Source organism: Mustela nivalis, assembly GCF_964662115.1.
Source record: "Mustela nivalis genome assembly, chromosome: 10".
In the NCBI taxonomy this organism is placed as follows: Eukaryota; Metazoa; Chordata; class Mammalia; order Carnivora; family Mustelidae; genus Mustela; species Mustela nivalis.
The window spans coordinates 6,330,374-6,342,981 of NC_139029.1; the positions used below are offsets into that span (position 1 = coordinate 6,330,374).

Genomic DNA, 12,608 nt, shown 5'->3' on the forward strand with positions numbered 1-12,608 from the left:
CCACATCTGCTGAGTGTATCTAACAACCCCAGACAAGAGGCATGGCTGTGTAATCCCATGGAGATCAAATCCTGCGCCAAGTAAGAGGAATTCTGAATCCGAAGCCCAAGTGAGAGTCAGAATAGACAGATTTCGAATAGTTAACTTTTAGAGGCATTCAGCCAATCATAGGCACTCCCTGTGATTATAGCCAGAAAGGACAGAGAGCTGCCAATGAACAGGAAGAAAAAAAGGCACGCTGCAGCGTTTTATGCAAGAAGAAAGTTAGACACCCAGAAAATTGCTAACATCAAGTCAGCAGCAATAGCAAACAAGATCTAGTACTTAAAGGCTTTGTATAAAAAAAATTGCTACTATTTTCCTTTTAAGAGGAAATAGCCTTTTCCAATTTATAAGATAATGATATGCTTCTTCGGAGGTAAAGAATTCAAAGACACCAGTAGTGCACAGAATCTAGCAGTGCTCCGTTTTCTCTCTACTTTTTCCTAAATCTTCATATTTTTACCCTCTCTACTAATAATTCTTGATAACATACAAGAGATGTTATTATTTCTCCCAATCTTAAAAACAAAATACCTTTACCCACTTCCTTCTAATGTCTCATGTTTTTGTTTTGTTTGCCCAAATCTTCTTGAGAGAGTTGTCTATCCTTGTTGTTGTTATTATTATTATATTATTATTATTTTTAGGTAGGCTCTACACCCAACATGGGGCTTGAACTCACAACCCTGAGATCAAGAGTCACATGTTCTACCACCTAACCCAGACAGGTGCCCCCCATCACATTCTTTCTTTCTTTTTTTATTTTTAAAATTTTACTTAAATTCAATTAATCAACATACAGCATATTATTAGCTTCAGAGGCAATGTTTAATGATTCATCAGCTGCATATAATACTGAGTTCTCATTACATCATGTGCCGTCCTTAAGGCCCATCACCCAGTTACCTCACGCCCCCTCCCCGCCAGCAACCTATAGATAAGAGTCTCTTGTGTTTGCCTCCCTCTCTGATTTTGTCTTATTTTATTTTCCCTCCCTTCCCTGAAGATCCTCTGTTTTGTTTCTTAAATTCCACATACGAGTGAAATAATATGATAATTCTTTCTCTGACTGACTTATTTGCTTGGCGTTAATAATACCCTCTAGTTGGGACAGCTGGGGGGCTCAGTCAGCTAAGAATTTTGCCTTCAGCTCAGGTCATGATCCCAGGGTTCTGGGATCCAGGCCTGTATTGGGCTCCTTGCTCAGCAGAAAGCCTGGCTCGATCCTAGGACGCTGGGATCATGACCTGAGCCGAAGGCAGCTGTTCAACCAACTGAGCCACCCAGGCGTCCCAGAGTAGCTCTTTAAAAAAAAAAAACAAAAACTTTTTGACGTATTTTTCATACTGTTTTCCAGAGTGGCTGTACCAGCTTGCATTTCCATCAGCAATGTAAGAGGGTTCTCCTTTCTCCGAATCTTCACCAACATTTGTTGTTTCCTGACTTGTTAATTTTGGCCATTCTGACTGGTATGAGGTCTTATCTCACTTGGTTTGATCTGTATTTCCCTGATGCCGAGTGATGTGAAGCACATTTTCATATGTCTGTTGACCATCTGGATGTCTTCTTTGGAGAAATGTCTGTTCATGTCTTTTGCCCATTTCTTGACTGGATTATTTGTTTTTTGGGTGTTGAGTTTGAGAAGTTCTTTGTAGATCCTGGATACTAACCCTTTATCTGAGAAGACATTTGCAAATATATTCTCCCATTCTGTCAGTTGTCTTTTGGTTTTGTTGACTGTTTCTTTTGCTGTGCAAAAGCTTTTTGATCTTGATGAAGTCCCAATAGTTCATTTTTGCTTTTGTTTCTCTTGCCTCTGGCGACATGTCTAACAAAAAGTTGTTGCCACACAGGTCACAGAGCTTGCTGTCTGTGTTCTCCCCTAGGATTTTGATGGAGTCCTGTCTTACATTTAGGTCTTTCATCCATTTCTTTTTTTTTTTTTAATTTTTAATTTTTTTTATTGATGTGTAATGTATTATTAGCCCCAGGGGTACAGGTCTGTGAATTGCCAAATTTACACACTTCACAGCACTCACCATAGCACATACCCTTCCCAATTTCCATAACCCAACCACCCTCCTCCTACCCCCCTACCCCTGCTCACCCTCAGTTTGTTTTGTGAGATTAAGAGTCTCTTATGATTTGTCTCCCTCCTGATCCCATCTTGTTTCATTTATTCCTTTCCTACCCCCCAAACCCCTCACGTTGCCTCTCAACTTCTTCATATCATGGAGATCATATGATAACTGTCTTTCTCTGATTGACTTATTTCGCTCACCATAATACCCTCTAGTTCCATCCACGTTGTCACAAATGGCAAGATTTCATTTCTTTTGATGGCTGCGTAGTATTCCATTTATGTGTATACCACATCTTCTTTATCCATTCTTCTGTTGATGGACATCTAGGTTCTTTCCATAGTTTGGCTATTGTGGACACTGCTGCTATAAACATTTGGGTGCACGTGCCCCTTCGGATTGCTACGTTTGTATCTTTAGGGTAAATATGCAGTAGTGCGATTGCTGGGTCGTAGGGTAGCTCTATTTTCAACTTTTCGAGGAACATTTGGGTCTTTCACCTATTTCAAGTTTATTTTTGTGTGTGGTGTAAGGAAATGGTCCAGTTTCATTTTTCTGCATGTGGCTGTCCAATTTTCTCAACACCATTTGTTGAAGAGACTGTCTTTTTTTTTTTTTTTTTAAGATTTTTATTTATTTATTTGACAGAGAGAGGTCACAAGTAGGCAGAGAAGCAGGCAGAGAGAGAGGAAAGGAAGCAGGCCCCTGCCGACCAGAGAGCCCGATGCGGGACTCGATCCCAGGACCCTGAGATCACCACCCGAGCCGAAGGCAGCGGCTCAACCCACTGAGCCACCCAGGCGCCCCGAGACTGTCTTTTTTCCATTGGACATTTTTTCCTGCTTTATTGAAGATTAGTCGACCATAGAGTAGAGGGTCCATTTCTGGGCTCTCTATTCTTTTCCACTGATCTATGTGCCCATTTTTGTGCCAGTACCACACTGTCTTGATGATCACAGCTTTGTAATAGAGCCTGAAGTCTGGAATTGTGATGCCTCCAGCTTTGGTTTTCTTTTTCAGCTTTCCTCTGGCTATAAGAGTTTTTCTGGTTCCATACAAATTTTAGGATTGTTTGTTCCAGCTCTGTGAAAAATGTTGATGGCATTTTGATAGGGATTGCACTGACGTGTAGATTGCTCTAGGTAGCATAGACATTTAAACAATATTTGTTCCTCCAATCCATGAGCATGGAATGTCTCTCCAATTCTTTGTGTTTTCCTCAATGTCTTTCATACGTGTTCCATAGTTTTCAGAGTACAGATCCTTTACTTCTTTGGTTAGGTTTATTCCTAGGTATCTTATGGTTTCTGGTGCAATAGCAAATGGGATCAATTCCAATTTCTCTTTCCTCTGTCTCATTGTTAGTGCACAGAAATGCAACTGTTTTCTGTGTATCCTCGCATTCTTTCTTGAGCGCACTCCAATTCAGGTTCCTGCCCATCATTCCACCAACCTGCACTGTAGGTCACCAAAGAACTGCTTGTTGCTAAATTCAGTAGACAGTCTCTGTCTTCATCTCATGGGATCAGCAGCATTTGAAACCTTGGATCACTCCTTCTTTCTTTAAATCTTTGCTCACTGACCTTAACAAGGCAGTCCCCTGGTTTTCCTCCTAGTCAAGGCCAGTCCTTCGCAGTCTCCTTTGCTGCACACTTAACCGCTCTTGGCTTCTTAATGTTGGCGGCCCCAGGGCTCAGGTCAGACTTCCTCTCTTGCTGTAATCACCCCCGTGGTGACTGAATCCCATTTCATGACTTTACATTTATGCACCAAGACAAACAACTGATGTCCCTGGTGCGGACCCCCCCTCCCCCAAAATTCCATGTCTGTTACACCCAGCTACTTACCTGACATCCTTGCTTCACATTTTCATACATAGCCTAGCTTTAGTACAGCCAAAACTACACCCATTATCTTCTCCTCAATTCTACTCTACCCACAGCCCTCCCGATCTCAATGAATGGCAACATCATCCCATAGTTGTGGGCATCCTTGACCACTCTCTCCTCTATTTCATTCTCACATCCACTCCCAAATTCTGTTGGCCCTTCCTTCATAATATATCCAGAACCCAACCACCTCTCCCCACCTTCACTGCTGCCACCTTGGTCTGAGCCCCAGCATCTCTTCCTTGGACCATTGCTCTCACCTGGATCATTGCGCCTTTTGTATAACTGGTCTCTGTGCTCTTTCTCTTGCTCCTCTCCTGTCTATTTTCCACCTGGCAGAGTGGTCCTTCTAAAACCTAAGGGAATCATGGGGCACCTGGGTGGCTCAGTGGGTTAAGCCTCTGCCTTCCTCTCAGGGTCCTGGGATCGAGCCCTGCATTGGGCTCTCTGCTCAGCAGGAAACCTGCTTCCCTCACCCCCTCTGCCTGCCTCTCTGCCTCACTTGTGATCTCTCTCTCTCTCTCTGTCAAATAAATAAATAAAATCTTAAAAAAAAAAAACCCCAAAACCTAAGGGGATCAGTTCACTCCTCTATTCAAAACTCCAGCAGCTCCCATCTTAGAGTCAAAAGCCACAGATACCATCTTCTACTTGCCCTAACGCTCATTCTGCTTTGGCCATAGTGGCCCTGCCAAGCTTAGTCCTGACTCAGGGCCTTCCGTTCCCTCTGCTCTGAATGCTCTCCCACCGGTACCCACTTGGCTCACTTCTTCACTCCCTTCAAGTCCTTCAAATGTTACTTGCTCTAACCATGCTACTTAAAACGGAAACACCCAGCTCCAGCATTATTCCCCGTTTCGCATCTATTTTAACCAAGACACTTATCACCTTTTAAGAGACCGTGCAATTTTTAAAAATATACTATACAATTTATTTACTTATTGTCTGTCTCCCCACTATAGGATGTTAGCTCCACAAGGGCAGGAATTTTTTTGTTTTGTTGTGTTTTCCCATGGACATACCTCTGTACCTCATCAGTGATCAATAAACACTTGTTGAAGAGTCATGTACTTTTCTAGGTACTGGAATTTTAGCAATAAACAAGGCAGGCCAGGTCTCTGACCTCCAAGGATTTTCATTCTCTTGGTGGAAGATAGTGTGGGGAGGAGGGAAGGCTATAAATAAATAAGCAAATGAAATGATTTTCAGATTTTGATTAAGTGCCATGAAAGAACTAAGTGGGATATAATAAAAGGACTGAGGGAGAAAAGAAGCTGACTTAGGAGTGGCTGGTCAAAAGGACTCGCTCATTCATCCTTAGAACGTAAGCCCCATAAATATTCCCACCTTGCCTACCTTGTTTAGAGTGGTGATGGGATTTTCCAGGCTGGGTGGAGCTTCTCAATTTGGACCCTGATGGAATCTAGGACCTAGGTGTTGGAAAAGTAGAGATTTTTAAAATCATCTTAAAAAAAAAAAAGATTTTATTTATTTATTTGACAGACAGAGATCACAAGTAGGCAGAGAAGGCAGAGAAGAGGCAGAGAGAGGAAGGGAAGCAGGCTCCCGGCTGAGCAGAGAGCCGGATGCGGGGCTTGATCCCAGGAACCTGGGACTATGAGCCGAAGGCAGAGGCTTTAACCCATTGAGCCACCCAGGCGCCCCTAAAATCATCTTTATCAGGAGCCATGGGTGGCTCAGTCAGTTATGCATCTGACTCTTGATTTCATTTCAGGACTTGATCTCAAGGTGGTGACTTCAAGCCCCGCATTGGGCTCCATGCCCAGTCTGGAGCCTACTTAAAAAAAAAAAAAAAAAAATCATTATGACTAATAAAATAAGGTAAAACTTTACCCCTAAATAAGAAACGCTAATGTTAAATGAGTCCGTGGCGCACGTGGCCAACCACAGGCGTCCCTAGAGGGACAGCGCCTGCCCCAGCGTGCTTATTTCCTGCGGGCGAGCAGACCAGCATTTCCACTCCACGCAGGCAGGCGAGCACTAGGGTATTGGAGGAAGAGCCACGTGGCACTGAGTCCAGCATCTGCAGTTGTCACTCCAAATTCAACAAGCAGCTGACTTCTTCCTGCCCTGGGCGACTTGAGGCGATAGAGGGCAGCTGGAAAGGGCTCTCACATTCTGTCTTCCATGGAAACGTAAGTGTTTCCGGCTAGCATGCTGTGGCAACGGGGAAACTCCGATTCCCTGCTGAGGGGAGGGAAGTGGAACTGAGGACTCCAGCTGTGGCCCTCTGGATTCACAGCAGTGTTGGCGAGAGGCCAAGCTTCCCCGGGCTCCTCCCACCTGCGGGGGGGCGGGGCGATGCTCCTTCAGGCCCATTCCTGCAGGAGGTGGGGTTTTTCCAACGGACGACTTTGGCCCATCAGCTTGGCCAAATTCTCTCAAAACTGCTCTGCAGAGTGAGCCTTTCTACTCTACTCGATGCTACTTCCTTTCTGATGAGGGAGCAGAAGGCTAGCTGAAGACAAAGCACACGCTGAGCCCCGGCCACCTCCCCCCGCCCCCCACTCCTGGGAGGGACACGTGTGGCATTCTTCCAGGGATGTCTCAACTACATGTTAGCTGCCTTAACTTGACAATGCCAAGACCTCTGGTATCTTTTATTATTATTATTATTTTTTTTTAATTTTTTAATGTTTTATAAAGATTTTATTTATTAATTTGACAGAGAGCACAAGTAGGCAGAGAGGCAGGCAGAGAGAGAGAGGAGGAAGCAGGCTCCCTGCTGAACAGAGAGCCCAATGCAGGGCTCCATCCCAGGACCCTGAGATCAGGGCCCGAGCTAAAGGCAGAGGCTTAACCCACTGAGCCACCCAGGCGCCCCAGAAGACCGCTGATATCTTGTGGTATCTTGTAGGTCGGTCCTCGTTAGCATATGAAAATTCTTTTGAAACCTCCCTTTTCCTTACTCCCCCCTCCCCCGCAATATATAATCACCATCCTCAAGACCTCGGTGCAGCAGCTACTTCTGCCCACGGTTCCTGTCCCTGTGCTTTAATAAACCACTATTTTGCACCAAAGGCATCTAAAGAATTCTTTCTTGGTCATGGGCTCCAGACCTCAGCCCACCGAACCTCACCTAGATTCCCAAACCTCATCCCTCTCCGCTCCCCATTCCACGGGAGCGGCGCCATGCGCAGTCTGAAAGCTCTCCTCACCTCCTGTACCCACCCTGCACATGCACTTCCCCAAATAAACCTCTGACACGTCGCATTCTATCCAGGGGTCTGCTTCTCAGAAGACCCACACAAACATGCATGGTGTATGTACGATGCAAGGTGCTCAATAAATATTTGTTAAATGAATTAATGCATAAATGAGATGACCTTTGAGCTAAGACCGGAAGAATGAGAAGGAACCAGCCATGCAAAAAGCCAGGGGAGGAGTTTTTCAGGCAAACAAGATGCGGAGTACAAAGTCCTCTAGGAAAGAAAGAGCTCATCTTAGTGAAGAGCAAAAGCCAGTGGGGTTGAAAAAAAAGGGAAAAGTGGGGGCGCCTGGGTGGCTCAGTGGGTTAAAGCCTCTGCCTTCGGCTCAGGTCATGATCCCAGGGTCCTGGGATCGAGCCCCACTGCGGGCTCTCTGCTCAGCAGGGAGCCTGCTTCCCTTCCTCTCTCTCTCTGCCTGCCTCTCTGCCTACTTGTGATCTCTGTCTGTCAAATAAATAAAATCTTAAAAAAAAAAAAAGGGAAAAGGGAATGTGGTATAAGATGAGGCAAGCAAAGCAGAGGTGACTAAATGCTGTAGGACCTTACAGGTCATGACAAGGAGCTTGGGTTTCATTCAATGAGCAATGGGAATCGCTGAGGGATTGTGAGTGAGTTAAAGGACAGGATCTATGACTTAAGAAGGTCATACTGCTTTCTGACGTGCAGGTTGAAAAGGGACATGAGCAAAACAGGACCAGTGAAATCGCCAGACAAGACATGATGGTAGCTTGGGTTCTAGGGTCACAGGGGAGTTGGAGAGAAGAGACGGTTAAGTTCCTGAGCCTCCGGAGCACGTCCACCTCAAATCTGCTGACAGACTGTGTGAGGAAAAGGAGGAGTCAAGGATGATGCCAAGGTTTTGGGCTTGGGGCCCTGGATGGCTCATGATGACATTTGTTCTGGGGAAAGAGGAGAGGACAGGTCTGTGGAGACCATGTACTAGGCAGCCCAATACGAATATCAATATGCAGCTGGACATGAAACTGGGATTCGGGGAAGAGGTTTTGGCCATAGGTATATACTTGGCACTTAGCATTGGTACATGCTCTTTAGAGCCGTGACCCTGAGACTTAGGGGAGGGGCGTCAACAGAGAGGAGGGGGCTCAGCACTACACCTTATGGCCCTACGACATCTATTTATTTATTTATTTTTCTAGTTTTCCTATTTATTTATTTGTTTATTTATTTCTGTGCCTTTGTGGGTTGTTTTGTTTTTAGATCTTAAGCAATCTCTATACCCAATGTGGGGCTCGAACTTACAACCCCAAGATTAAGAGTCATACGCTCTACTGCCTGAGCCAGCCAGGTGATCCTCTCTAGTATTTAAAAGTCTGGGGAGACGAGGCAGCAAATGAACCTGAGGAAGAGCTTCTGGGGGAAAACCAGAGTGTGTGGCTCTGTGTGTTGAGCAAACCAAGTGCTCACCTGGGTTGGGGAGGCCAGTGAGTATCAGACATAGGAATGGAACTAGTTTTGGCCTCATGGAGGTCCTTGGTGCTTCTGACAAGAGGATTTTCTCAGAACGGTATAGGAGTAAGGGAGGGAGTGGGAGTAATAAAAGATATCTTTTTTGAGATGTTTTATTGTCAAGGAGGCAAAGAAAGAAGGCATAGTTCAAAGGAGGCGTAGAGCCAAGGTAGGTTTTTTTGTTTGTCTATTTGTGTGTGTGAGAGAGAGAGAGAGAGAGAGTGTGTGTGTGTGCGTGTGTGTGTGTAATGGGAAGGGGCAGAAGGAGGCAGAGAGAAAATCCCAAGCTGGCTCCTGCAACCGAAGTGGAACTCGATCTCACTTCCCTGAGATCACGACCTGAGCTGAGATCAAGAGCCCGTCGCTCAACAGACTGAGCCACCCAGGTTCCCCAATTCTGGTTTATTTAAAGTTCATCTTCCTACGGCAGATAATGTGTCCAGCAGGGAGGGAGAAAGTGATGGTGCAGAACAAAGGGAATAAATCGTGGACCAAAGTCCTTAAGAAGGTGGAAGGGGAAGCAATCCAGAGTCCAGGTGAAGGGCTTGGTCTTTGATGGCAGCAGGGAAAATGGAATACACTGACAGACGTAGGTAGCTTTGCAGATACAAAGGGAGATCACCTCGGAGCATATCTAGCTTTGCAGATCATTAGGGAGCTACGTTTTGATCCAGAGAATAGTCTCTGTCCTGGCATTTGAATAAATGCTGCACTAAAAGATTATAAATTCCAGGAAAAGTAAAATAAAACCCTTACACAACCCCTCTCCCTTTACAAAATAACAAAATCTGCCCACAGTATACCTTTATTCTGTTTGATGTTTCAGTATGTCCTACGGTCTCTCCTTTATCTGTTACTGGCATTAAAAAGTATTTTTGCGGGGCGTCTGGGTGGCTCAGTTGGTTAGGTATTGGACTTGATTTCAGCTTAGGTCTTGATCTCAGGGTTGTGAGTTCAAGCCCCACACTGTGCTCCACATTGGGCATGGAGTCTATTTAAAAACAACAAGTATTAGGGCGCCTGGGTGGCTCAGTGGGTTAAAGCCTCTGCCTTTGGCTCAGGTCATGATCTCCCGGTCCTGCGATCGAGCCCCACATCGGGCTCTCTGCTCAATGGGGAGCCTGCTTCCCCTCTCTCTCTGCCTACTTGTGATCTCTCTCTCTATGTGAAATAAATAAAAAATCTTAACAACAACAACAACAAAACCGAACAACAGGTATTTTTGCTTACTTCCAGGTAATTCTAAGAACTAATTTGTCTTGGGCCCTGATGCTTGGTAGTTCCCAAGGGAGGGAGACATTATTTTGCATGATCCAAAGGGGCTGATGTAATGCTCAAATGAGAAACACTGAACAAAACAATGAAAATATGGGGTAAGGATCAGGGACACCTCCGGGACCCTGTCATTCACGCTACAGTGGGAAAGTGTCCCTTAAGGGAAGTGGTAGAACTCCAGCACTTAGGTTAAGACACAAATGGAAAAAGCACAAAAAAAAAACTGTAGTCATCCTATAAAACACCCTGGGAATATAGTGGTATGTGACCAAAGAAGTGTCATCTCTAATTTTTGCGATTCTACAAAATTATATTGGCAGGAAGTATTGCAGAGCCGAAGAAAGAGAAAGGGAGTTCTCTTGTAAATGGTAAAAACATAGATACTGCGTACTTGTAACACACAGAGATACTTGGGTGGCAGGGCAAGAGTTCAAGGAAAGGGGCACCTGGGTGGCTCAGTCAGTTAAGCGTCTGCCTTTGGCTCAGGTCATGATCCCAGGGTCCTGGGATCGAGTCCCATGTCGGGCTCTCTGCTCACTGGGGGGTCTGCTTCTCCCTCTTCCCCTCTTCCTCCGTATTCTCCCTCTCTGTCTCAAATAAATAAATGCAGTCTTAAAAAAAAAAAAAAAAAAACTAGGGGCGCCTGGGTGGCTCAGTGGGTTAAGCCGCTGCCTTCGGCTCGGGTCATGATCTCAGAGTCCTGGGATAGAGTCCCGCATCGGGCTCTCTGCTCGGCAGAGAGCCTGCTTCCCTCTCTCTCTCTCTGGCTGCCTCTCCGTCTACTTGTGATTTCTCTCTGTCAAATTAATAAATAAAATCTTAAAAAAAAAAACTATTAAAAAAAATTTTCAAGGGAAGCAAGATTCCTAATCATTTTCCTGTTGGACATGGGGCAGGCCCTTTAACCCTAAAAGTTTTATTTTCTCCGCAAAACAGGAAAGGTAGTTTTTATGATATTTCAATATTGTTATGGACTAAATATTTGTGTCCCCCAAAATGCATATTGAAACCCTAGCCCCACTTCATCAAAGTGATGGTATTACAGAGCTGACCCTTGAACAATGTAGGGGCTAGGGGGCACTAACCACCACGCCCAGTCTAAAGTTCATGTACAACTACTGACTCCCCCAAAACTGAACGATTAATAGAATCCTTCCCAATAACAAACAGTTGATTAACATACATTTGGCATGCTGTGTGTATTATATGCTATGTTCTTTTTCTTTTTTAAGATTTATCTATTTATTTATTTTAGAGCGCATGCAGAGAGCTGGCTGCAGGGTTTGATCTCAGGAGCCTAAGATCATGACCTGAGCGGACATCATGAGCCGGGTGCCCAACTAACAGAGTCACCAAGGCACCCCTACTGTATTCTTATGATAAAGTGAGCTAGAGAAATGAGGTTATTAAGAAAATCATTAAGGAAGAGAAAATACACTTACCAGTGCTTTCATTGAAAAAAATCTCCCTCAAAGGAGACCGGCACCGTTTGAGCCCTCGTTCAAAGGTCAGATGTACTTCCGGGAGGTAATTCGCATTAGATAAGGTCATAAAGGTGAAGCATTCATGAATGAGGTTAGGGCCCTCATAAGAGTCAGCCCGCTTTCAGCTCTCAGTCACATGAGGACACCGTAAGTCAGAGGTCTACACCAGACCGGATCGCGCTGGCACCCTGACCTTGGATTTCCAGTCTCCAGAACTGAGAAAGACATTTCTGTTGTTTCTAAAGCCACCCAGTCTGTGGTGTCCCATTACAGCAGCCCAAACTGGCTAAGACAACATCAAATGATTCAATGTGCCTTGTATAAGTGAATGTTATATCAAAAGTGAAAATGACAAGGGAAAAAAAACAGATAAACTGGACTACATCAAAATAAAAACTTTTGTGCTGCAAATGACACCAGCAAGAAAGTGAAAAGACCACCCACACAATGGGAAAACATGTTTGCAAATTGCAGTCAGACCCGTAGGTAGGGCAAGGGGCATGAGGGGATGGGCCAAGTGGGTGAAGGGGAGTCGGAGATACAGGCCTTCAGCTATGGAGTGAGTCACAGCAACAAAACGAACAGCATTGGGAATACAGTCAGTCCTGTAATGGCATTGCATGGTGACAGGCAGCTGTCACACTTGGGAGCACAGCATCCCGTTCTGAGCAGTCGAATCGCTGCATTGTATACCTGAAATCAAGTACCGCTGTGTCAGCTGTACTCAAAAAAGATTTGCAAATTGCACATCTGATAAGGGACTGGGATCTAGAACATGTAAAGAACTCTGACAACTGAAAACAGGAAAAACACAAGTGACTCAATGAAAAGTGAACTCTCTTTGGCCAAAGAAGATAGACAAAAGGTTACTCAACACAAAAAGAGGCTCAATTTCATCAGCCCTTAGAGAGCTGAAAAGCAGAACCACAATGAGACCCCAGTTCACACCTACGAGTGTGGCTGTAATAAAAAAGACAGACAGGAACAAGTGCCGGAGAGGAGGTTATAAATGGGATGCTCATCCATCGCTGGTAGAAATGCAAAATGGGGGGCACCTGGGTGGCTCAGTGGGTTAAGCAGCTGCCTTCAGCTCAGGTCATGATCCCAGGGTCCTGGGATCGAGTCCCACATCAGGCTCCC

The 12,608-nt window shown here is 45.0% G+C and overlaps 1 long non-coding RNA gene across 3 annotated transcripts in view; it reads right to left on the bottom strand.

Moving 5' to 3' along the window:
- Positions 1 to 12,608, bottom strand: part of LOC309841837 — a 33,153-nt gene that overhangs the window by 17,610 nt on the left and 2,935 nt on the right. For all 3 annotated transcript variants that reach the window (XR_014299347.1, XR_014299348.1, XR_014299349.1), the window contains exon 2: positions 5,369 to 5,442. This is a non-coding gene — a long non-coding RNA (uncharacterized lncRNA). The remainder of the gene's footprint in view (positions 1 to 5,368; positions 5,443 to 12,608) is intronic.